Source organism: Equus quagga, chromosome 8 (genome assembly GCF_021613505.1).
Source record: "Equus quagga isolate Etosha38 chromosome 8, UCLA_HA_Equagga_1.0, whole genome shotgun sequence".
Lineage (NCBI taxonomy): Eukaryota > Metazoa > Chordata > Mammalia > Perissodactyla > Equidae > Equus > Equus quagga.
This window is the reverse complement of record NC_060274.1, coordinates 125,273,161-125,297,320: the sequence shown is the minus strand read 5'-3', so window position 1 is coordinate 125,297,320 and position 24,160 is coordinate 125,273,161. Positions and strand designations below refer to the sequence as shown.

Here is a 24,160-nt window from a genome sequence, read left to right as displayed (position 1 = left end):
TTAACCCAACAGTTCACAGTTGACCATTTTTTCCCCCCAGTCTGAACTCTCAGTACGGAATCCCAGTTTACAAGGAGAGGTTCTTTTGCCTTATAGCTGCATCCTATTAAAAACAAATTTGGAATAATCTTAACTTCATTGCCACATAAAGCAGAAGGGGAGATTATATCCTAAACAGAATATTCCTAATTCCTCTGAGACCGGTTTAACCCAAGATCGTTTTTTAATAATTGAAAAATGTCGCAGTCATCCTAACACTTTCCAGAGGCGTTAGTATGAGGCAAGTGAACCGCCCTCATCCTTGATGAATGACTGTAACGTTGACACGTGCTTGGAACTACAAACACTGGAAGGGTCTCCACAGGGCGCTTTGAATGAGGAATTTGAAATACCCGGACAGTCGCCCTTTCCTAGGTTTCTAAGGCGATGGGCACTGGGGGCTCGCCCAGCCAAAGTCCGGCGGCCCGGGGCATCGGAGCCGGGCCAGGCGGCCGAGCGCAGCCGCGGACAGAAGCCGCGGGTAGGGGGCTCGGGCGCGGGAGGGTCGCGGCTCCTGGCCGCGAGGGGCCGGGGGCCCCCGGGCGCGTCTCGCCGGCAGACGGGGCCCCGCCCGTGCGCCCGCCGGGTCCCGGGCTGCGCGCGCGGGGAAAGAGCGCGGCGGTTGAAACCGTTACCACCCCCGAGTTTTGAAACTGGTTCAAACTTGGCTCTCGACCCCGCCCCGCCCCTCCGGCCCGGGAACTCAGAGGCGGCCGTTCCCGCCAAGCGCCGCGAGCGCGCCGTCCCGCCCTCAGGCCGGTTCCCGCCACCCCGCCCGACCGCCTCCCGTCCGCGGCCCGGGCTTCGGGCCCCAGAGACCCCTGGTCCCCAACCGCTACCCCACCGCCTTCCCGAGAGGCGCCGTGCGCGCAGCGAAAGAACAAAGAGACGGCGCAGCTCTTCCACTCGGCGGCCGCGTCCCTCGGCGCCGCCCGCGCGCACGCGCCGCCCGCCCGGCCGGGCCGCGTCCCGCGGGCGCCTCTGCGTGGGGCTGGCTCGGCGCCTCCGAGCCCGGCGGGCCCTGTGATTGGACAGGAGCCCGCCTCGCGTCCCGCCAATCGGGGCGGCGCTTGGTTCGACTGGGGGGGCCAAATAAAAGCGATGGCGATTGGGCTGCCGGGTTTGGCGCTCGGTCCGGGAGCGTCCGACACCCACTGGGACGCAGAAGGCGGTGGAGCCCCGGCGGCGGCGGCGGCGGCGGCGCGCGGGAGAGGCGCGCGGGAGCGGCGCGGGCTGGGGCGCGGGGCGCAGGTAACGCGCCGCAGTCGGGCCGGCCGGTCGGCGGGGCTCTGGAGCCTGGCGAGGGGCGGCGGCGGCGCCGGGACAGCCCCGCCGCTGCTCTGCCCGTCCGGGTATCGCCCCGAGCGGGCTCTCCCGGGGCGCCGGTTTGGCAGGAGGGGTGAGAGGAGACCCCTCGGAAGGGGGCCGGTGGTTCGGGCTGGTCCGCGCGACCCCGCGGGCGGGCAGCCGGACCCCAGAGACCCAAGGCGCGAGCAGGGGCGGGCGCCGGCGGGGGGCGTGCGGCGGGGTCCTCTCGCGCGCCCGCCCTCCCGAGGTGCCGGGGCTGGGCTGGGGGCGCTCCGGGGTCCGGGGCGGGCGGGCCGCCCGAGCCCAAGTCTCCTTTGTGTGGAGCGCCGCGGCGGGAGCGCCCGGGTGGGACGGGACGCGCACAAGTTGGTGGGACCTCGCCGCCGAGTGCGCACTCAGACAAAGGACGGACTGTGTCTCGGGGGAGCTCGGCGCGAGGAAGGGGCCGTGACACCCGGGCCTGACAGCAGGCGGGAGAAGGGCGTGGGGAGTGCGGGCCGCCGGCGCGGGTGGGCGGGCTCGGCCCCACGCCCCCTCCTCCGGAGCGCGCAGGCTCGGCGGGGCCGCGGTGCCGGGCGGCGTGCGGAGCGCGGACTCGGGGAGCCGCGCGGCTGACATCCCCCAAAGCCGCCGAAAAGCCGTGGTCTCCAGGCGCTCGGACGACGCCGGCCCGGCGGCTGTCGCCTTCTCGTCGGGCTTTACGTTAAGTTTGAGGGAAGGGTCGAGCCGTTCTCTCCCTTTTTGGTTTTGTTCGTTTTGGAGGGCTTTCGGTCGAGTTCCCGCGAAATCGTGGACCCCCCGCCCCCAACCACCCCAAAGTCTGTGCCACAGGGTCACTTTTTGAAAATGGGAGGAATCGGGAAGCACGATATTTTGGAAAACTTGGTGAACTCAACTGCTGGTGAGTTCTCGCTTTCTAAAGAATCTTAGCCTTAAAAAAAAAAATTACAACCTGTTTTGGCCAACTTGTGTGATACATCTGAGAATGGCGACAGGTGCTAACGAAATCAACTGTCATTTAGTAAGCGATTATTCCCCAAATCCCTGTGGGTTGAATGAGGATGAGCTGGTAGAAAGAGTTGATCAAAATAAAATGCTTATGACAAATGTGTGTTTCGATGATGTGGTTAGTAATCTTGTATTAATTGGTCTTGTTTCCCGTGAACAATAGCTTTCGTGAGTCGGAAAAGACTGGCTGCAGAAGTGTTTGTTGCCTAAGAAATTGTATGTGTGGTGTCCACAGTTAAGCTAAACTTCCTTTATCATACAGGATCTGTAAAATTTGAATTTATTTGGAAATAAAGATGTGTCTTTGGTATTTAAAAATTTCCCTACAAGGTTTACTTTCTAGTTTTAAAGTTCATTATCAGTTTAATTTTATGTTTAATGTCACATAAAACAACATTTAAAAAATCTTTAAAGAACACTAATGCTGGCACACGAGTGTAATCTATACTTCTGGAGGGTTTTGGAGTTTATTTTCCATTTCTCCTCATTCACGAGCATTAGCAACTATTTCATATATAGGAATAAAATGTAAAACCAGTGTGTAATCCTCACTAGTTTATTGATAATTTTATTTGCAAGAAAATGGATACAAGATATATTTTGATTTCCTTGTCATAGTTTCTAAAGTTAAGCGTAGATAGGATTCTAGTCCTAGATATAAAGAATCCTGTTGTTTCTTTATGGAGGTGTATTGGGAAATGTAATATTTAAAGTCCCAGAAACATAGGAAAATGGCATCTTAATTTCTGATTTTTGTGGAAAATGAATATATTGAAAGAAAAGGAATTTAGAAACACACAGGCACTCTTCTGATTTGCATTGTTCTATGATGAAAGATGTAATGTGCACCTACTCTTATGGTTTCATAAATGTAGAGACAAATGCAGTGTCATGTCTTTATTACTTCTATTTTGCAGCGTTTTGGACACCATTCAACACATTCCAGGTGCTGCCCTAAATGTTGAGATTGTTAAACAATGTTCATATTTATCTTAGTTGCCAATAATTACGTATTAAAGAGTCCTACTGCTAATCTTGTTGGTTGTTATGAGATGGGCTAGTTGTTCAGATTTTGGCAGAAATTTGGATCTTTTAGGATCAGAAATTCTAATTTTTCCCTTCTTGTGTATTCCTTATTTGATAATTACTATCTTTGTAGTTGCCACAAGATGTATTTTTAAGTCTTTTTGGGGAATTGGTTGGAAAAATTTGCTTAAAATTTCTTCTATTTCAATTAAGAATGTATTTAGTAAGTTTAAGGAGCAGTGATTAAAAAACCAAACACTTGTTGATTTAGTGTAGTTAGGCAAAAAAAAAGTTCTAATACTTTTATATCAGCTTTGCCTTGCATGTGCACTTATAAGTGATTATTTTTGTGTTGGCCATTAAAAAATTTAGGCAGATTTCTCCAAGTCACACTGAGGTTTTTCCAGGATATCTCTCATTCTTTGAGCTGGCATGCTCAAGGAGTGTGAATTAATTTCTGTATTGGCCTAAATAAATGGTGATTAGGAAATTTGATCTGCTTTTTAAAAACCAACAAAGACAAATCCTTCAACGATCGAATGCATTCTGGGGTCAATTACAAATGATTTATGCATTTGCCTTGAAGTCTTGATGTCAGTACAAATGATGAAAACGTGTTTTGTGAATTGTGGAGAATTCTGTGATGGGCAGGTGAAATCTTTAGTTTGGAGGAGAGTGTGAATGGAGAGGAGCAGCTCATGAAATTCAGAGAAAAGTTCCCGATCCCATGGTCCTGTGACCTTCTAGAGGCCTTCCCTGGACTCTCCGGCTCTCTGTCCCACAGGGCTCTGTTCATACTTTTATTATAGCAGGTATCACATTGTATCGGAGTCACTTGTTTATGCATCTGTCTCCTTCACCACACTCTTAAGTGCCCAGAGCAGAGTCTCTTATTTTTCTTTGTATACCTGTTAGTTGCTAGAGAATAGGGGTTTAGTAGTTGAATGAATGAACTATGAAAAATGTAGGGAAGTAATTTGACAAAGGAACTTGCAAAACAAACAGAATATATTAATATGTTGTGAGGAATTTGGGAATGTATTTTTCTCCCTCTTTGAGAAGAATTGATTACAAAGAAAAATAATCGTCTAGGCGAACAAGTTCCAGGGTTTCTCCTAGTTACAATACTCTAAGATACTGAAAATTGGAAATCCTTTAGATGCAACTCTTGGTATTCATGTTGAGTATTTCAGGCAGCTGGAGAGAAGCTTGATGAATCATCTAGATACTTGCATACAGTATCTGCTTAATTTGATTTGATGTTGATATTGATGATCCTTGTACAAAAGTATATGGAGGGCGAAGTGTTCGAGAGTAGTAAATCTTAATTGAAAGGCGTCTGGTTACAATTAATGAGTTCTTTATTGGGATAATTCGAGGTGGGTTTTGAAGCTAAAACTAAAGGAAGTAGTGCCAGTGTGATTACAGATCATTTGTTGGGATGCTCTTCATCATTCTTTTAAAGTGATTTGATAAATGTAGATGAGCAAATCCAGTTTATATCTCCAGAGGCATAGCTGATAAGTTTCTAAGATGGTTGCACTGTTCTGTATCTTGCCACTGCATCACTACTTGGTGCAAAATATGACAAAAACAAAGTGAAAGAAAGACATTAATATCAAAGTGCCTGCTATTTGCCAGATGCTTTATTCCTTTATTTGGTTGGTTGGTTTGTTTTTTATTGTGGTAACATTTACATCAGATGCTTTATTTTTAATTCTTGTAAAAACCACCCTGCATCCATCAACAGATGAATGGATAAACAAAATGTGGTATACACATACAAGGGAGTATTATTCTGCCATTAAAGGAATGAAATTCTGATACAACATGGATGAACCTTGCAAACATTATGCTAAGTGAAATAGGCTAGATGCAAAAGGAAAAAAATTGTATGATTCCGTTTATAGGAGGTATAAATAGAATGGGCAGATTCATAGGGACAGAAAGTAGCACAGAGGTTACCAGGGGCTGGGGGCATGGGAGGATGGAGAGTTAGTGTTGATTGGTACACCATTTCTGTTTAGGATGATGACAGAGTTCTGGACATGGATGGTGGTGATGGTTGAACAGCATTTTGAATGTGCTTAACGCCACTGAATTGTACACTTAAAAATGGTTAAAACAGTGAATTTTATGTTATGTATATTTTACAATAAAAAAGCCCTTAACAACAATGCACTCTGCAAAGCTTTTCAGATAAGGAAGCTTGGGTCTAGAAGGGTTAAGAACTTGCCTAGGATTATCCAGTTAGGAATTTGCAGTCAGGATCCAAACTTAAGTTGTGTTTGACTCCATACTATCTCCTCCATGTTATCTCTTGGTCCCCTGGATCATTAATGACATATCGGTTCCAAGAAGAGTAATTTTATTTGACTAAGTAGATAATTGTAGTTTTTTGGGAGGTACAATCTGATGCCCTAGTCTAAAAAATGTCTTTGCCGATTTCTTTCTCGTCCAGAGCTGTACTAGCTTGCTATCTAGGGGGGCATACAGTAGAGTTTTAAGTGTGTGGTCTTTGGAGTCACGTCGCTTGGGTTTCAGTTCCTGAGCTGCCACTTTGTGCCCTGGGCAAGTTATCCTTGATGTCCAAGTTCCCTGTCTGTAAATTGGTGATCATAATGACAGTATTCATTCTATAAGGTTGTTGAGAGGATTAAATGAATTAGTACATGTGAAACCCTTAGAACTACACCTGGCACAAAGTCTTTGATGAATGCTTTTTAGTTGTAGCACCAGTATTAAGAGTTGAGGTACTTTGTCATTAATGGAACTAAACAGTTCGCCAGTTTAAATATGTGCTTAGGACCTGTAAGTAAAGGAAATGGTGCCACATATGCTTTATTTATTTCTGTTTATTTAGAAATGTCTATTGATTAAATACAAGGAATATGTATTCAGCTTAAAATACAGAAACAATTTAGATGGTTATAAAGTGAAATCTTTCTTGATCTCTGTAATCCTGTTCCCTACCCTTAATGATTTGGTGTGTATTCTTCCCACACTTTCCAATATATTCATATGAATATGTGTTTATACATGTTTTTACAAAAATGGGATCAAGTTATTTAGTTCTAAAACAATTTTCTTTTTTAGTTCAGTACAGAGAGATCTATTTCATTAAAAAATAGCTGATATTTCTTTAGGGCTTGCTTGCACATGGCACTGTCCTAAGTGCTTTCATTTATTTTATATAGACACTGTAATAAAGAGATGGAGAGATTAGGTAATAACTAGTTAGTGGTAGAGTAAGGATTTGATTTTGGGTACTTTGGTTTCAAAGCTCTGATCTCTCGGCCTGGGGTGTTTTTTTTTTTTTCTTTTGGTAAGGCCCAGGAACTGCCAATGATTTCAGCTTTTCTTAAAGAATTGCAAAACAATGACAAACACCCCAAAAAAGAATATACAGGGACACTGGATGTGGCTTGCCAAGCCTGAAATACTTACCATGTGGCCCTTTAAAGAAAAAGTTTGCCACTCCCTGCTTTAAGCTATCAGGCTGCTTTGTAAGTAGAATGTATAGTATTCCGGTTTATGGATGTGTCGTCATTCAGTCAGCCCTCTGTGATGGACACTGTGTTCTCTCAGAAGAAGAAGGGAGCATCCTTATATATCTTTGAACATTTGTGTGACAACTTTCTATAAGGAGAATTGCTGTTTCAAGATTATGCATATTTCAAGTTTTAATAGATGTCAGATTTCTTCTAGAAAGATCAATTTTTTAGTTTAAAAAATCAACTATTGAAGTGTAATTTATATACAATAAAATGCACACATTTGAAGGGTACAGTTCAGAGAGTTTTAACAAATGTATACCACCACCTCAGTCAAGATATAACATTCCTATCATCTCAGAGTTCTTTTAGGCTGCTTCACCATCATTCCTTCTCAACTGCTGGTTGGATTTTTCTGGTTCAAGAATTTTATGTAAATGGAATTATACAGTATATACCCTTTTGTGACTGACTTCTTTCATTTGGCATGTTTTTGAGATTTATCTGTGTTGCTTGTTTCAGTAGTTGTTTTATTTTTGGATAGTATTCCGTTGTATGAATATGCAGTTTTTTATTCATTTACCTATTGAAGGACACATGGCCTGTTTCCAGTTTGGGGATATTATTAATGAAGCTGCTGTGGTCATTTGTGTAAGTCTTTGCACATATATCGTTTAATTTCTCTTGGGTAAATGCCTTGCAGTTGGATGGCTGGGCCACGTGGTAAACATTGATTCAACTTTATGAGAAGCTGCCAAACTGTTTTCCCAGGTGGCTGTGCCATTCTCTGTGAAGAGCACAGTCTCAGTTGGAGCCGCACAGGAGTTACAGTTTCTCCTCGGCTTTGCTGATACTCGATACTGCCAGTCTTTCAAGTTTTGGCCATCTAATGAGTGTTATGTATCATTGTGATTTTAATTCATATTTCCCAGATGATTCGTAGCGTTAAACATCTTTAAACATGCTTTTTGACCATTCGTATACATTTTTTTGGTCAAGCCTTTTGCCCATTTTAAAAATTAGTTGTTCGTCTCATTGAGTTGTAAGAGATCTTTATATATTCTGGGTACACATTCTCTGTCAGATACGTGTATTGCAAATGTCTTCTCCTTAATTTTCTACTTTGATTTTGTGTGTTTTTGACAATATAAAATCAAATTAAGTAATGTTAATACTGGAAGCATGATTGTTTAAGTTCACTTAAATTTATGTGAAAGCCAATTTATTCTTAATGCACAAGTCATTTAGTTCTTAGTGTAAGAGAATAGTTATGTTTTTGCAGAAACATGTAAACAAAAAGGATATTATTTATATAGATAGTGTTAGGTGTGTGGCATGGGGAATTTTTAAATAAGCTTGCTAGTTTTGAAAGTGATAATATTTAGTACTTCAAATTTTCAATTTTGGGTAATTCAGGCCTGTTCATTTATTAGTAAGTTAAACTTTTCTGTAAGTTTTTTCTTCAAAGGATAAATGAGACTATTAAAAGTAAATTAAAAGTAACTTTGATTGGGCCGGCCCCGTGGCTCAGTGGTTAAGTTCGCGTGCTCTTCTTCGGTGGCCCAGGGTTTCACTGGTTCGAATCCTGGGTGTGGACATCAGGCCACGCTGAGGCGGCGTCCCACATGCTACAACTAGAAGGACCCACAACTAAAATATATACAACTACGTACTGGGGGGCTTTGGGGAGAAAAAGGAAAAATAAAATCTTTAAAAAAAAAAAAAGTGACTTTGATCTTAGAATCTGGTATGTAGAAGTGATGATGATTGCCAAGCGTGGTTTGCCTATTTTGGTAGTTAAGGAAATTTTGGGTTATATAAACAGGTGGCTTTTGAGGGTATATATACTTGATTTCTCCATACTATTTTATTGCTGCAGTGTCAGTTCTTTCTTTGCTCGACACTTAATTTACCCCCACAGTAACTTTTAGTTTTTCTTCGTGGTACGAGTAATGCATGACACCTCCTCTTCCCTATTTAATAAGGGGGGAGGAAAAGCAAGCCTTTGGGCTTCTATGGGTTTTCGACACTACTCCAGATGATCCTGTCCTTGCCCAGTTCAGACTTCTCAGGACTGTTGATTTGAGTAAGAAACCCCTGAAGCTAGCATTCCAGGCAGGCTACTGAACAGCCGAAGCTCTCTTACCTAGTCTTATCTCCGATAGCTTTCTTATACCTTTCCTCTACTGAGCTCAACTGGACTTTTTACTAGTCTCCAGGAAGTTTCACATCGAGAGTCTGTGCTCTGTCCTCTCTCTGGAATGTCTTCCCTACCATTTTATCATCTCACGATGCTGTTTGGCCTTTTTGGCTCAATACACCCCTTTCCTTCTCCCGACCAAGCCAGACAGCTTATCTCCAGCTTAGAAGGAAATACCACAACACATCTCTTGTGTGTTTTTCACTCTCCCTCTCCCCTTCATTTTAAGCTGTTTTACTCATCTACATGGTAGAGGGTAGAAAAGAGTTTTGTACATAGTAGATAGAAATAAAATTTTGTGAAACTGATTTAAAACCAGAGTTCTGAAAACTTGGAAGATCTCTTCTTTCACAGCAACTCGATAAATAATTATTTAAATAGCACCCTCTACCCGTTAAAGCAGAGCCTTCAAGATTCTATCAAGTAAGTTTTGCATAGCTATACTGTATCACCCAGTAAACTTGCTACCTCTTGTGAAGTACTATTATAAAATTTTAGTTTGTATCCTTAATATACTGTTCATTAAAGTAAGAAAGCTTGAGAAACTGATGGAAAAAAGGGAGCATAAAATAATGATTCTGCAGATTTATCTCAGGATGATCTTCATCCCTCAGTTGCATTCATGTGAGCTAAATTCATACATAGCATATTAAGATGTTTCCAGCAAGTTAAAAAAAAGTGTCAAAAAGACAAAACATCATGACTTTTATCATTTTTAGTGCCTTTTTTTTTTTTTCCTTGTTGAGGAAGATTCACCCTGAGCTAACATCTGTACCAATCTTCCTCTCTTTTTTTTGGTATGTGTTGTTGCTGCCACAGCATGGCCACTGCTGGGTGGTGTAGGTCTGTGCTCTGGAACTGAACCAGGCTGCCGAAGCGGAGGGCGCTGAATTTAACCACTAGGCCATGGAGCCTTGGTTTTTGATTCTAAAGACTATCTGAGAAGTACTCTGTAAACAAAACAAATATTTAAGAAAATGAGTTGATTTTCTTTAAACAGTGGAAGAATTTTAATCATCATTAAAGCAGCTTTTGTATGTTTTTGCTGCTATAGCCTATAGTGAAGTTTCACTGTATTCTATTTGTAGTTACATGAGTACCTAGCGTGTGCCTACGAATAGCAGAACCAATCACCGTTTACTGAGAACCTGCCCTGTGCCTAATATACAGCAGTCTCTAGACCATTTTATTTTTGAAATTTGTTGAAAATCATGCATTTTAACTATTTAAAAATAAACACTGTATATATTATTTGCTAAATAGGAAAAGTGTTATCTGTCCTTTGAATATTATGTAAGATTCTATTAAGATGAACTTTATAATTTTTTAGCAGTATAATGATCTGTCATATTAGGTGGAAAAAAGCTGCAGTGTGAGTATTCTTTTTTTTAAATTCTGATCTAAAATGTTTCTATATTCAAATTATTTAGTAGTGCAAGCAAAATTATTTAAAAAATAGCTAATGGGTACTATGTATGTGTTACCATGCAAACTATATGGGTCAGAAAAGGTTGGGGAAATGCCCTTCCGGAGTAATCAGTAAGGACTCTCAAATGACAGAAATGTTGCTTGAACAGGGTTAGAGGAAGGAAATGATGAGTTGTTGTCCCACTTTCCCTCGTAACTTTGCCTCTTTGGAGAATATTTGTCTGCTTGAAATACAGAGCTCAAGTTAGCTATAAAGAAGGTATTTTTATAAAGAAGATATTTTTAAAGGGCAGCTGGATATTGTGCAAAGAACGTAGGCTCTAGGCCGGGCTCTGCCATTAAACTAGTTGTATTTCTTTGTCAAGTGGCTTTTGTCGATCTCATCCCTATTGCACAATGAACAAGATGAGCAGGTAACCGAACCACTTGTGATTGCTGAGGATGTACCCTGTGCCTTCAAAGAGGATGTCTCCGTTTTGCAGATAGAGACGTAGGGGCTTGGTGAAGGTAACTTGCCTAGGTGCACACAGCCAGTAGGACCAAAGTCCTTTAGACAATAGGCTCTTGCTGCCCCTGGGATCCTTTGTAGCTCAAATGCTGGGATGCTAGGTTCTTGGTTTCTATTACCCACTTAGAACTATTCCTCTGGAGAGTTTGAGAAATATTGGCCTTCACATTGCTTATCACTATCACAGGTAAATGTGATTCTCCCTAGCTGGTATTTAATTGCGTCACTATATTATATGCATTTCTCCCAAATTCTTGTATCAATTAAAAAAACTCATAAAACATCTAATGCTTATTATAAGCCTATTTTTTTCTCTTTTTTGTCTCTGCAATACAGGCATAGTAGCACCTGAAAGTTTTTTATGATGTATCTGACTAAATTAGCTTTGTGAATTGAGATATTGTGATTTACAATAAGAAGTTTATATTTGGTCTTCATTTCTGGCACAGAGCTCCTAAAACCTTTGGAATTTCCTAAGTGATAAGAGCAATAAAGGTATCTTTTGATATTCATAGCAAACCCCTTTCAGCCACACTTGCGTTTATGTAATGAGATGACTTCTGGAATGCATCTAAGGATGGGGGCTGGTTGCCAGGGGAACAAACCTTGAGATTAGAGAGTTGGAACTTTCAGAGTGCACTCCCCCCCTCCCCCCAGCCCCCCACCTCCAGGGAGGGGAGAGGGGCTGGAGATCCACCTCAGTCAGCAGTGGCCAGTGGTTTAGTCAGTCATGCCTACCTAATGAAGCCTCCATAAAAACCCGAAAGGACAAGGGTTGGAAATGCTGGCTTGGTAGACGTGTGGACATGCGGGGAGAGTGGCGTGCCCAGGGAACATGGAAGCCTTGCACCCTTTCCCACATACCTTCCACTATGCATCTCTTCCATCTAGCTGTTCCTGAGTTACATCCTTTTATAATAAACTGGTAATCCAGTAAGGAAACTTTTTCCTGAGTTCTGTGAGCTGTCCTAACGAATCAGTTAATTGAACCCAAGGAGGGAGTCATGGGTACCTCCAGTCTGTAGCTGGTTGGTCAGAAGCACAGGTGACCAACAGGTGGACTTCAGATTGGCCTCTGGAGTAGGGATGGGGCAGTCTTTTGGGACTGAGCCTTCAGCCTGTGGGATCTCATGCTATCTCCAGGTAGATGTGTCAAAATTGAGTTGAATTGTAGGACACCTAGCTGGCGTCGCAGAGAATTGCTTGGCGTGGGACAAACTACCACCCTTTTGGTGATCAGAAGTGTTAGAAGTGAAGTACTATTCAGAGTATGGTGTGTATCGTAGATGAAAACAATAGAGTTTCTCTTTACACGATCTACGTTGGCAATTTCAAACTTATTTCCCAATTTTTCCTATACAATTTACTCTTTTAAAGAAATGAAAGTTTTTCTTTACCATTGGTCTGGTGTCACTTGTTATCGACTAACAACCTGTAACTAAACAGCTAGCTGCACCTTACACATCTTTTAGAAAAGAACATTTCTTCAAACTACTTATTGGGTGCCTCAGTCTCTAACCGTTAGGGCTCTTAAGATGAAGGCTGAGATCCTCTTTCTGGGACCTTCTAGAAAGAGACTTTCTATTCTAGGGAAAATACCAACTTTTAAATCTAGACTGCCAACCAAAAAGTCCTGTCTTTTCTGGCCCCAGAGTCTAAAAGTCCTGAATGTTAGGCACTCGTCCTACCCTCTCGTTGTCCCACATGAAAGTGCTGGGGCAGAAGTCTTTTTTTCCTGCCTAAAAACCTTAGTATTAGTCTGGAAATTTCGGGGAGCTAATTTCAGGGATTATACAGCAGGTTTCCCTTTCGTTCATGAATCTTTTTAGCATTTCCATAGATATTTGGAGACTCAAAAATAGAATTTCATGGGGCTTAAGGATTTGTGATAGCTGATGTTATAGTAATAATTCAACACTATATTTGGTGAAACAAATACTGAAAAATGTCATTATTGTTGTTAAAAACAAGACAACAGTCCCAAAATGGAGTCACTTAGGCTAAGCCCATGTCACCAAACCGAGACTTACTGCTGAATTACAGTTTCGGCTCTGCCAGAAATGGAATCTTAAGCCAGTCAGTCAGGAATTACCTGGTCAGCACTAGTGAGGTAATCTGCCTCAGGAGACCCCTGCCATCCTCTTGCTACAGCCAATCCACTTTTTGCTAGTTTAACTTCCTTGTTCTCATTCCCTTCTGCCTATAAAAGTCTTTCATTTTGTACAGCTCCTCAGAGCTCCTTTCTGTCTGCTAGATGGGATGCCGCCTGATTCGTGAATTGTTGAATAAAGCCAATAATAAGATCTTTAAAATTTACTCAGTTGAATTTTGTTTTTTAACATTGTAAATAATACTTGAAGGGTTTGAAGTTTTCTAGTACCTCACAGGTATAATTATATTTGTGATAAACCTTAAGTTCAGGAAAAGCATGAAAAGGCTTATAGCTCATAACTGCCCCTACCTTTTTCACTTCCATCTTGTCCCCGAACTACTACTAATTCTTAGTAATAGAGAATGAACTTCAGGGCTGAGATGAGCCAAAGGAGTTCTGAAGGGTCTCTGAGGAGTTCTGTTGGTGTCCACAGACTAAAGAAGTGGCTCTTGTGAGCATTTTTTACCTCCCTGTAGTGTACACCAAACTCAAGTACTGAAACTACCAGGTAACAGTTACTTGGTTATAGGATGCCTGGAAATTCTGAGAGGTTTTGTAAATGCTTTGGAATTAGTAATTTGAACCACTCAGTTCATTGTGTGATTTGGTCTTCAGATTATAGAGGACGTTGCCTCTTACTTGGGGGTTGGGATATAGGGTCAGTGTACAAGGCAACAATACTGTGTTGGCAGAGTTACCCATGAAAAGTTCCTAGGAAGATGCCATATCATGAATAGCTTCTCTTTAGGTCCATAACCAGCCTCTCTTTCCTCTTGTAGGAGAACAGACCACCGTTCTTCTGTTGAGCACAGAGTTGTTGGTTTGTACTTAGGGGCCAATACTATATGGAAAGTACGTATCTTTGAGGACTAGAATCACTGAGGGCTAAAGACAGTGTCAGAGACATACAGAGTAGGTTGTGGGAGGAGCAGAGTCCTGTCCCCACCTCAGGCTCGCTAGGTCTAGACTTATTTGCTGGAATGATGGGTAGATCCCTTGTATTTATTTAAATTGAGTTTCTCTTAAAATTTTGCTCAATGTGTATCGTTAAATTTGTGTTAGATGTAGGCTTGTTTGAGCTGTAAGATTGAAAGTCAGCTTTCTAGAAGGAAGAAGATCTGTCATCAGACTTACCTTTTCTTTCTGTTTGCTTGTATCAAATGGAGTGTTGAAGAAATAGCATGTATCTCATGTCTCATCTTTGAATTATAATGAGTTGTATGTCATAGTTTTAGTTTCTGGTACATAAGTTTTTGTTCTATTTCCCTCTAGTGTCTCAGTAAACTGAGTACATACCCAACAAAATGAGAGGATTTAGCTTATAAAATAGATTTAGTATAGTTTTCAAAGAAAACTTTACCTTCTAGATGTCAATTTAGTTAATCTGTTTTCTCTGTCCAAGCAAATTCTTGAAAACCTTTATGATAGTTCACTTCTCCAGTTGGTTTAAATATGTATGGCCATGTCTTTTCTAAGACATGTCTGTGTAAACTGATAGAACTTTTAGATAAACACAGGAATCCTGGTCTGTAGACTCCATGTTGAATTTATGAGTTTAGTTTACTATTCTGCTGGAAGGAGCAAAATGATCTTATTTTTGTGGAAAATACATTACTGCAGAGTATTCACTTTTGCTGTAACAATCAAGTTAATGTTTTCTGTCATTCAGCTAATATTGCCACATTACTGTAATTTTCCTGTGCCTTTTAACACTACTGTGCCTTTTTAGCACTACTTAAACCAGGGCTACAAATATAATGTGTATTTTTTTTTCTTATTTTCCTCTCTCACTAGTCACTGGCATGTCTGTTTCCTGAAAGACTTCTTCAATAAAAATGCTATTCCTAATACTTTCTCGTCTGTAGTCACATGTACAAATGAGCCACTGAAGTTTAGGTACTGAGACGCCACTTGTATCTCATGCACTTGTGTCTCTCACAGGACTTAGCACTTTCAGAATGTTCCAAACATTCTCGCTGACTGTTTGATAATACTCTCTTTTCCTGGCTTTCCCAAGTCCTTCAAATGGAAGTTTCAAAGGTTTCTTCTACTAGCATTTTGCAAGTCATTTGGGTGGAATGTTTGGGTCCAACAGTAGTGAGCTTGTATATTTCTGTCATTTTTCTTCTTTTTAAATGAAATTAGAGGCATTTTAAGAAGTGAAAAGGTCCCTGGAACAAGATTTTTATTTTATCTTTCTTTTATGGGGTGGGCTGAAGTGTGTGTGGAGAGTTGGTTGGAAGGATGAAGTTGTTTTAGGTATGTAAGCAGGAGGGCCACAAGAGTGACCTTGACCATTAATGACACCTCCTTATAGTGATGACGAGTAGGACAGATGGGTGGAAACAAGCAATTTGTTTAAAACAAATGGTTAGATATTAGTCTCTTTGTTTGGCAGATTTATGGCAAACTATCATTTGGATTCTGGAGTTTGAGTTACAGCAAAATATCCCTCATTAAATATTCTTCATATAGATTTTAGTTTGCTTTTTTTTTAGTTTCAAGAATGGTGATTTCTAGGCTCCCATTCTTATAAATATGTCTTTTAGAAATATGTGATTTGATAGACAGTCTAACAATTGGGAGAGGATATTTGCAAACGATATGTCAGATAAGGGGTTAATGTCCAAAATATATAAAGAACTCACATATCTCACAACAACAACAAAAAACCCAGTTACAAAATGGACAAAGGATCTGAACAGACATTTTTCCAAGGAAGATATACAGATGGCCAACAGGTACATGAAAAGATGTTCAACATCACTAACCATTAGGGAAATGCAAATCAAAACTACAATGAGATATCACTTCACTCCCGTCAGACTGGCTATAATCAACAAGACAAGAAATAACAAGTGTTGGAGAGGATGTGGAGAAAAGGGAACTCTCATCCACTGCTGGTAGGAATGCAAACTGGTGCAGCCACTATGGAAAACAGTATGGAGATTTCTCAAAACATTAAAAATAGAGCTACCATATGATCCAGCTATTCCACTGCTGGGTATTTATCCAAAGAACATGAAAACATGAATGCATAAAGATATATGCACCCCTATGTTCGTTGCAGCATTATTCACAATAGCCGAGACTTAGAAACAACCTAGGTGCCCATCAAGGGACGAATGGATAAAGAAGATGCATGTATACTCAGCTATAAAAAAGATGAAATCCAGCCATTTGTGACAACATGGATGGATCTTGAAGGTATTATGCTAAGTAAAATAAGTCAGAAGGAGAAAGTCAGATACTATATGATCTCCCTCATAAGTAGAAGATAAAAACAATGACAAACAAACAAGATACAGATTAGATTGGTGGTTACCAGAGGGAAGCCGGGGAGGGGAAGGGAGGAGGGTGAAAGGGGTGACTGGGCACCTGTGTATGGTGTTGGACTGTAGTTAATCTTTGGGTGCTGAACATGAGGTAGTCTACACAGAAATTGAAATATAATGGTGGACACTTGAAATTTATATGTTATAAACCAATGTTACCTCAATAAAAAATTTTTAATTATATAATTTTAGTATACTGCCCATTCTAGGCGCTCTGCTAGGCAAATAGAAAGGCAGGGTATTGTTATGATTTCTGATTCATATGGTGTCTGGATCTGTTTATGGCAGCTATTTTCAAAGTGTGGTCTGTGGACCTTGGGTCTGTGAGGTTAAAACTATTTTTGTAATAATAAGAAATTATTTGCTTTCTTTTACTGTGTTGACATGTGCACCAATGGTGGGAAAGCACTGGTAGGTAAAAATTGTTGGCACCTTACCATTTGGAGTAAAAAAAAAAAAAGCCAATTTTATTTGAGAATGTCCTTGATGAAGTAATAAAAATTATGAATTTTATTAACTCTTGATTTCGAATGCATGCAGTTATCGTATTCTGTGCAGGAAGATGAGAATGTGCATAAAGTGCTTCTGCTGCGTACAAAGTAGGAGGGCTCTCGCAAAAGCACTTACGGGATTGAGTTGCAAACTGCATTAGCTGCTTTTTTCATGGAGAACATTTTTACTTGAACACCAGTTTTACTTGGAAGAGGGGCTGACAGGCAAACTCTGATCATTCAGACTTGGGTATTTGGCAAACATTTTTCAGCGAAGTGAGCCTGTCACTTCAAGGAAAACAACTGACCATATTTGTTACCGATGATAACATTTGAGCTTTCAAGCAAAAATTAGAATTTTTGGAAACCTTGTATATGTCGCTGTGAGCTTGACAGCTTCCCAGTAAATACCTAAAGACTTCTGTGATGACATCAGTGGGTTTAACAAATAGGATTTTTTGAAAGATGTCTGCTTCTGGAAAGTCTGCATAACTCAGTGGACCAGTATTTTTCAAATGAGGAGTGATGATGTTATAAAATCATGCATGAGATAAAGATTCATTCAAAGTAAATAGACCAATGAATTTTAATGTAGCAGAGTACGAAAAGTTTATTGATACAATTTCAGATTCTACATTGCAAGTAATCTTTTTAGAAACTACCACTGCTTACTGATGAGTAGTGGTTGTCTTGAGGAAAAGCACCTATGAGGTTGAATTGCAAGGTGAACTAGCCACTTTTTTCATAAAACAGTTTTGGAGTAATATCAGAGCATGAGATTCACAATTGCCCTCAAAAGGCTATTCAAATATTCTTCACTTTTCTAGCTAAATGTCTGTTTGGGAATGGCTTTTCTTCATATTCTTCAACCAAAACAACATATTGGAGCAGATTGAATGCAGAAGCAGATATGAGAATCCAGCTGTCTTCTATCGACAGATATTAAAGAAATTGGCGAAAATGTAAAACAGTGTCCCTGACTGATTTTTTAAAAAGGAAAATAGTTTTGTTATTTTTGTTAAAAGATTTTATTTTTCCTTTTTCTCCCCAAAGCCCCCCGGTACATAGTTGTGTATCTTTTTTTTTAGTTGTGGGTCCTTCCAGTTGTAGCATGTGGGATGCCGCCTCAGCATGGCTTGATGAACAGTGCCATGTCCGCGCCCAGGATTCGAACTGGCAAAACCCTGGGCGGCTGAAGTGGAGTGCTGGAACTTAACCACTGGGCCACAGGGCTGGCCCCTGGAAAATAGTTTTTTAAAAATAAAATATGTTACATATATTGGCATGTAGTGGGCTTGCTATTACTTTTTTTCCGTCCCTCCGTCCCTTCCTCCCTCCCTCCCTTCCTCCCTCCCTCCCTCCCTCCCTCGCTCCCTCGCTCTCTCTCTCCCTCCCTTCCTCCCTTCCTTCCTTTCTTTTATGGTAAGGAAGATTGGCCCTAAGCTAGCGTCCGTGCCCATCTTCCTTTGTTTTGTATGTGGGATGCCTGCCACAGCATGGCTTGATGAGTGGTGCTAGGTCTGCGCCTGGGATCTGAACTGGCAAACCGTAGGCCGCCAAAGCGGAGCATTTGAACTTAACTGCTGCATCCATAGGCTGGCCCCAAAATGGCATTAACTTTTAATCTTTGTTTATTTGTTCAGGATAATCAGACCTACTGGTTAATCTGAACAGTGACACCTAGTAATTCTTGAATGCCAGTTTTAATGCCAATTGAAAATTCTGTAAAGCTGTGTTGATTGCTAGAGCATTGTTGAGTTACTAAAATATGTATTGGATAGATATTTAATCCTATTATTTTTGGAATCTTTACCAGAAATATTTCATTGCATATTTTTGTTTTTTCTGCTTTATCTCCCCAAACCCCCCTGTACACAGTTGTATATCTTAGTTGCAGGTCCTTCTAGTTGTGGGATGCCGCCTCAACGTGGCCTGACGAGCGGTGCCATGTCTGCGCCCAGGATCCGAACCCTGGGCCGCCGCACCAGAGCGTGCGAACTTAACCACTCGGCCACGGAGCTGGCCCCCTCACTGCATATTTTGCTACTGGGTTTGCTGGTTGGTGGGAACAAAGTGCAAGCTGGTGAGATCTCTCCCTCCTCCTGGCTTTGCGGCGCGCACAGAGGGTGCTCCGGCCGCGGTGCAGCCTCCTTCGTGAACCAGCCCTCACCACACTGCCTTTTCCTTGCTTACGTGTTTGGTTGTTTTCATGGCGGTCAGCACCATCTTACATAACTAAACTTTCTACTTTGTTTTTGATCCAAGTAGATTTGTTTCCATCCAATTAGATTTTAGGTTCTATGAGGTCACAGATTTTTGTGTTTTATTTTATTACTGAGTCTTCAGTTTCTATAATAGTACCTAGCATGTATTAGATGTTCAGTAAATACATAATGCATGTATATTAGCACTTCTCTCTATTCAAACTCCAAACTCAAATGTTCTTTTCTGTGTTATGTATTTAATGCGAGATATCTCCCAGTGGGCGCAAAGACATGTTTCTCTGTCCATCTTAAACACAACTAAACTGGACCTGAATCCTATAGAATCCCTTTGATTTGTCTGATCGGTACATGTGTAATTGGTGGCACAATTGTTTTCCTTGGTTCTGATTCTGTATTTCTATTAATATAGCCTAAAAGTGCATTTTTTTAAGTAGACGCCATCTTATAAGCTCATATGGAGATCTTTTTCTCCCCCCACATCTAAATTGTTCAAGTAATGTCTCAGTTTTTTTAATTTTTGTTTTCTGTTCCAATAAAACTTTATTTATGGACACTGAAATTTGAATATCAAATAATTTTCACGTGTCATGAAATATTGTTTTATTTTTTTCCAAGCGTTTAAAAGTGAAAAACATTCTTAGCTCATCTACCATACAAAAACAGTGGTGGGCTGAATTGGACTCATGGTTTGGCTGTGTTGTGCTGACTTCTGCACCAGTGATCGAATTGAAAGAAGGACATGCTATGCTATTGATTTACAGAAACAAAGTGTATATCTATGAATATTTATCTTAATTGTGCAAAGGTACCCTAGTCGTTCACTGGAAAGAGCATTCCCAAACTCTTCCACTAAAACTAACAGTGCAAAAGCTCGCTTGAAATAGTAATTTCTTTTTTTTTTAAATTGAGTTAATGATAGGTTACAATCTTGTGAAATTTCAGTTGTACATTAATGTTTGTCATTCGTGTTGTAGGTGCACCACTGCACCCTTTGTGCTCACCCCCCACCACACCTTTCCCCTGGTATCCACTAAACTCTTCTTAGTCCACATTTAGTAATGTCTCAGTTTTAAAATAGTAGAATTATATGTGGGAATTTCCACCTCAAATTCCTTTGAAGTTAAGGTTTATAAAAGTACCAGCTGTCTTAGTTTCTCCCTGTTCTCTTTAACGTCATGTTTTTAAATAATTCTAATCATCTGTGCATATTTTTTGTTTTTTCCCGTTTAACATTTTACATAGCATTTTAACTTTTTAAATATTTTCATATATATTACTACCTGTTATGTTTATCATTTTAAAAAGTGGATGCCATTTTTTAAAATGAATGTCTTTATATTAGATTGTTGTATAACTTAATTTTCTTTTTTTAAAAATAACTTTATTTTAGAATAACTTTAGATTTCTGTAACCGTTGTACATTTGTGAAACCAACATTAGTATGTTACTGTTAACTAAACTGGAGACTGTATTTGGATTTTCCCAGTTTTTCCACTAATGTCCTTTTTCTGTTTCAGGATCCAGTCCAGGACACCACATCGCATTTAGTTGTACCCTTAGTCTCTTCTGATCTGTGACAGTCTTTCCTTGTTTTCATGACCTCGATAGTTTTGAGCAGTATTGGTCAGGTATTTTGTAGAAATGTCCTTCAGTTTGGGTTGATCTGATGTTTTCGTGCGATTAGACTGAGGTTGTGGGTTATGAGGTTTTGGCGAAGAATACCACAGAGGTGGGATGCCCCTCTCATCACATCACATCAGGCATACACGACAGCAGTGGCTTATCAGTGATGTTTTAACCATGATCACTTGGCAAAGATGGTGTCTTCCGGATTTCTCTGTTTCCCTTTCCAGACTCTGCTTTGGGAGCGACTCTGAGTGTAGCCCACGGTCACAGGGAAGCGCATTGAGCTCTACCTCTCAGGGCAGGGAAGGATGCATATATATTATTTGGAATTTCCTGTAAGGAAGACTTGTCTCTTCTTCCCCATTTACTTATTTATGTAATCATTTATATCATAGACTCATGGATACTTACTTTATTAATTTGGTTATAATATAATAGTATTGTGATTTATCTTGCTGCTCAAATTATTCCAGCTTTGGCCATTGGGAGGTTCTTCCGTTTAGTTCTTGTCTTTGTCATGTCCCCGTCCTTTCATCTTGTGAGCATTCCCTTACTTTCTCCTGCAGATTTTCTTGTATTCTCCCTGTCCCAGCCCTAGAACCAGCCATTTCTCCAGAGCCCTGCTTCCTTGTACTGAGAATGGTATTTAGAAAAAGGAGATAAGGGTGCTGGGTGTTGTACTACTGGAATGTCACTGCTTCTAGGCTGTCTGTGGACGGAGCTGGGAAATAAGTGTACATCTGCTAACTCATGTGTGCATGCATATCTCTATTTCTGGATCTGCATATATAGTAAATATGAGTTCACACTGACATTGACATCTCTGATTCCAGTCCATCACCACCCCTTGCTTGTTTGTAACTGGTACCCTGGGAGAAGATTTACCAGTTAGAGTACAGGGTTTATGTATGGTTCTTACTGTCTTTCCTCTGTCCGGTCAAAACAGATTTCCACAGTTGCATAGGTCAGCTCCATTTCCCCCACCCTTTTCCATGGAGTTATCCCATAAAGTTTTAATACAGTTAGAATCATTGTATAGTCTACATTCCTTCCTGAGATCCCTGGACATACTGTTTTGTTTTTACTTGCATATAGTCTGTCATTTTGAAAAATGACCGTTTTCACATTGGGTTGTGGTCTAACTTAACTTTTTTATATGAATGTTGTAATTCCTGATCTCACTCACTCAGCCACTGTGGTTGATGGCCGATACTTGGGTGGTGCCTGCTGTCTGTCAGGCACTGTCCTGTGCACCTCACATGAGTTTACTTCTCATCACGACTCTGTGAGGTAGAGACTCTTGAGTTAGCCTCTTTTTCATGAGGAGAGGCACAAAGATGTGTAGTCACTTGGCCGGGTTCACACACAGCTGGTCTGTGGGAGACCTGGAATCGGAACCCAGGTAGGCTGGCTTTGGAGTCTGCAGTCTTGCCTTTTGTTTAAGGCCCCGGACAGGACTTAGAATTTAATAGGACCAAATGCTGTCTTGTTCGTTTATTGTTCAAACTTGGTTTAGAATGGAGAGTGCTGCTTCCCACATTCTTTGCCCCATACCCCTATGGGCATTATTAATCACGATGGCACTCGTTCCTGCCGACTTGGAACGTGGCCTGGCCTCGGAATCCTTACAACACTCAGCGTGGTTTCGTGAGATGGAGTCGCCCGTCTTCTTTGGGTCTTCCGCGCAGTGTGCAGTGCAGTGGCTGTGCGCCTGCTTCTCGGATTCCTTGTGCATGGTCTTCCTGTTCCCAGGGCAGGCAGTGGCTGTCTTTCCCCTCAGGCGTAAGATCTACTGCTCTTAGGTAATTAATTTTTATCTCCTACCAAGAGCTACATCTCTGTGTCTGTCTAGGTTCTCTTTGTATTGTTCTCATCTTTACCTACAAAATCTTATTTACCATTAATTTCCTTTTGAGTTCATTAAAGCAATGGATTTTAACTTAAAAAATAAAGGAAATTGTTAAATGAGACTAACAGCTGCCCTCTAAGCACTTTGAACATAAAAGCACTGTTGAAGACTGGTGATTTTTCAAAATTTTACAGCAATTTTACAGCAGTCATGCTGTGAAGTAAAAAGACATTTTCGTTAGGAAAAGACATCAAGAATATTGCAATTGTATTACTTAAGTTTTGTTGGGTTTGGATTTGACCTTATTCTGGCGTTCAGTTAAGAGTAAAGTTAATGCTGTTGACTTAGGTAGGAAGGATAAGTGGTACATGTTGTTTCCTACTTAGTTTTTTTCAGACAAGTAGAAACAGACCTGAGCGAGGCCAAATGGGTGGCTAGTGCCTTAATTAGCAAGTCCTTTAGGAGTGAAGAACCTTTAAAGAAAGGTGTCAAGGGCACTGAAAATGCCTAGGGAACTTTTTTTTTTAAATTCTTTGGTCATTGGCAACTAAGTAAGGAGGGGCAGGAACGTTGTCTTGGGTAAAGGTCCTTCACGAGTGGACCAGGGTTGGCTCTGATAGAGAAGAAAGCTGGCTCTTTGGGCTGCGTGGCCGGGTCACCGAAGCGGTAGAGGGGTGTCTTGGCCACGTTGCCAGGGCTGTGTAAACCTGAGAGGGGGGGCGAAGCTCCTTTGCTGGTGGGGCCCAGAGCCGCACTGTGTCACCGCTTCTTCTGATGATGCCGATGCCGATGAGGAAATCGGTCGTGAGAACCCATCTTATGTTCATTCAGGCATTATTGTCCACCGAATCTCAACACCGATAATGTGTCTTAGACCCCTTCCGTATTTCATGTGGCAGAAAACCTAATCCAAACTGGTTTAAGCAAAAAAGGGAATTTCTTGGCTCACCTAACTGAACAGGTCCAGAGTTGGTTTGGCAAAGTGTGCCTGGTTCAGGGCTCAGTGATAGGACTAGAGACCATTTCTTGGCTTTGGGTGTTTTTTCTTTTTCTGTTGTTCTATGCAGGCTCTTCTCAGGTGTTTGCAAGTTGGCTTCTAGCAATTCTAGCAACTCTTTGGGCATGTATTTCCAGGTTCAAATCTCAGTGAGCGTTCTTGTTCTCACATTGCAGGCAACCTCCTGAGATTTTTCCCTGTGATAGGACAGAGTCTGGTCAGGTAGCCAACCGTGTGCTGGGGGCTGTCCGCAGGAGCAGTGGGCCTCGGCCAGGCCAGGACTGCAGGCTTCCTCCCTTGTAGGGTAGTCCTCAGAGAGGGGTTGCTGGGAAGTTCCCAGAGAAATGAATTGATGCAGGGCGGCGGAAACGACCCTGACTGTTCTAGTGGGATGCAGCTAGATTACAAGGGCATGGTGTTCAGGACGTTTGAGTTTGGTTTGATTTATAAAATAGACTCTAGCCTATGTAATTT

General features: G+C 41.4%; 1 protein-coding gene across 1 annotated transcript in view; it reads left to right on the top strand.

Moving 5' to 3' along the window:
• The first annotated feature begins 1,189 nt into the window (after positions 1 to 1,189).
• Positions 1,190 to 24,160, top strand: part of EZH2 (enhancer of zeste 2 polycomb repressive complex 2 subunit) — a 66,657-nt gene continuing 43,686 nt past the window's right edge. The window contains exon 1 of the mRNA XM_046670025.1: positions 1,190 to 1,290. The gene's annotated coding sequence lies outside the window, so the exon portion shown is untranslated. The remainder of the gene's footprint in view (positions 1,291 to 24,160) is intronic.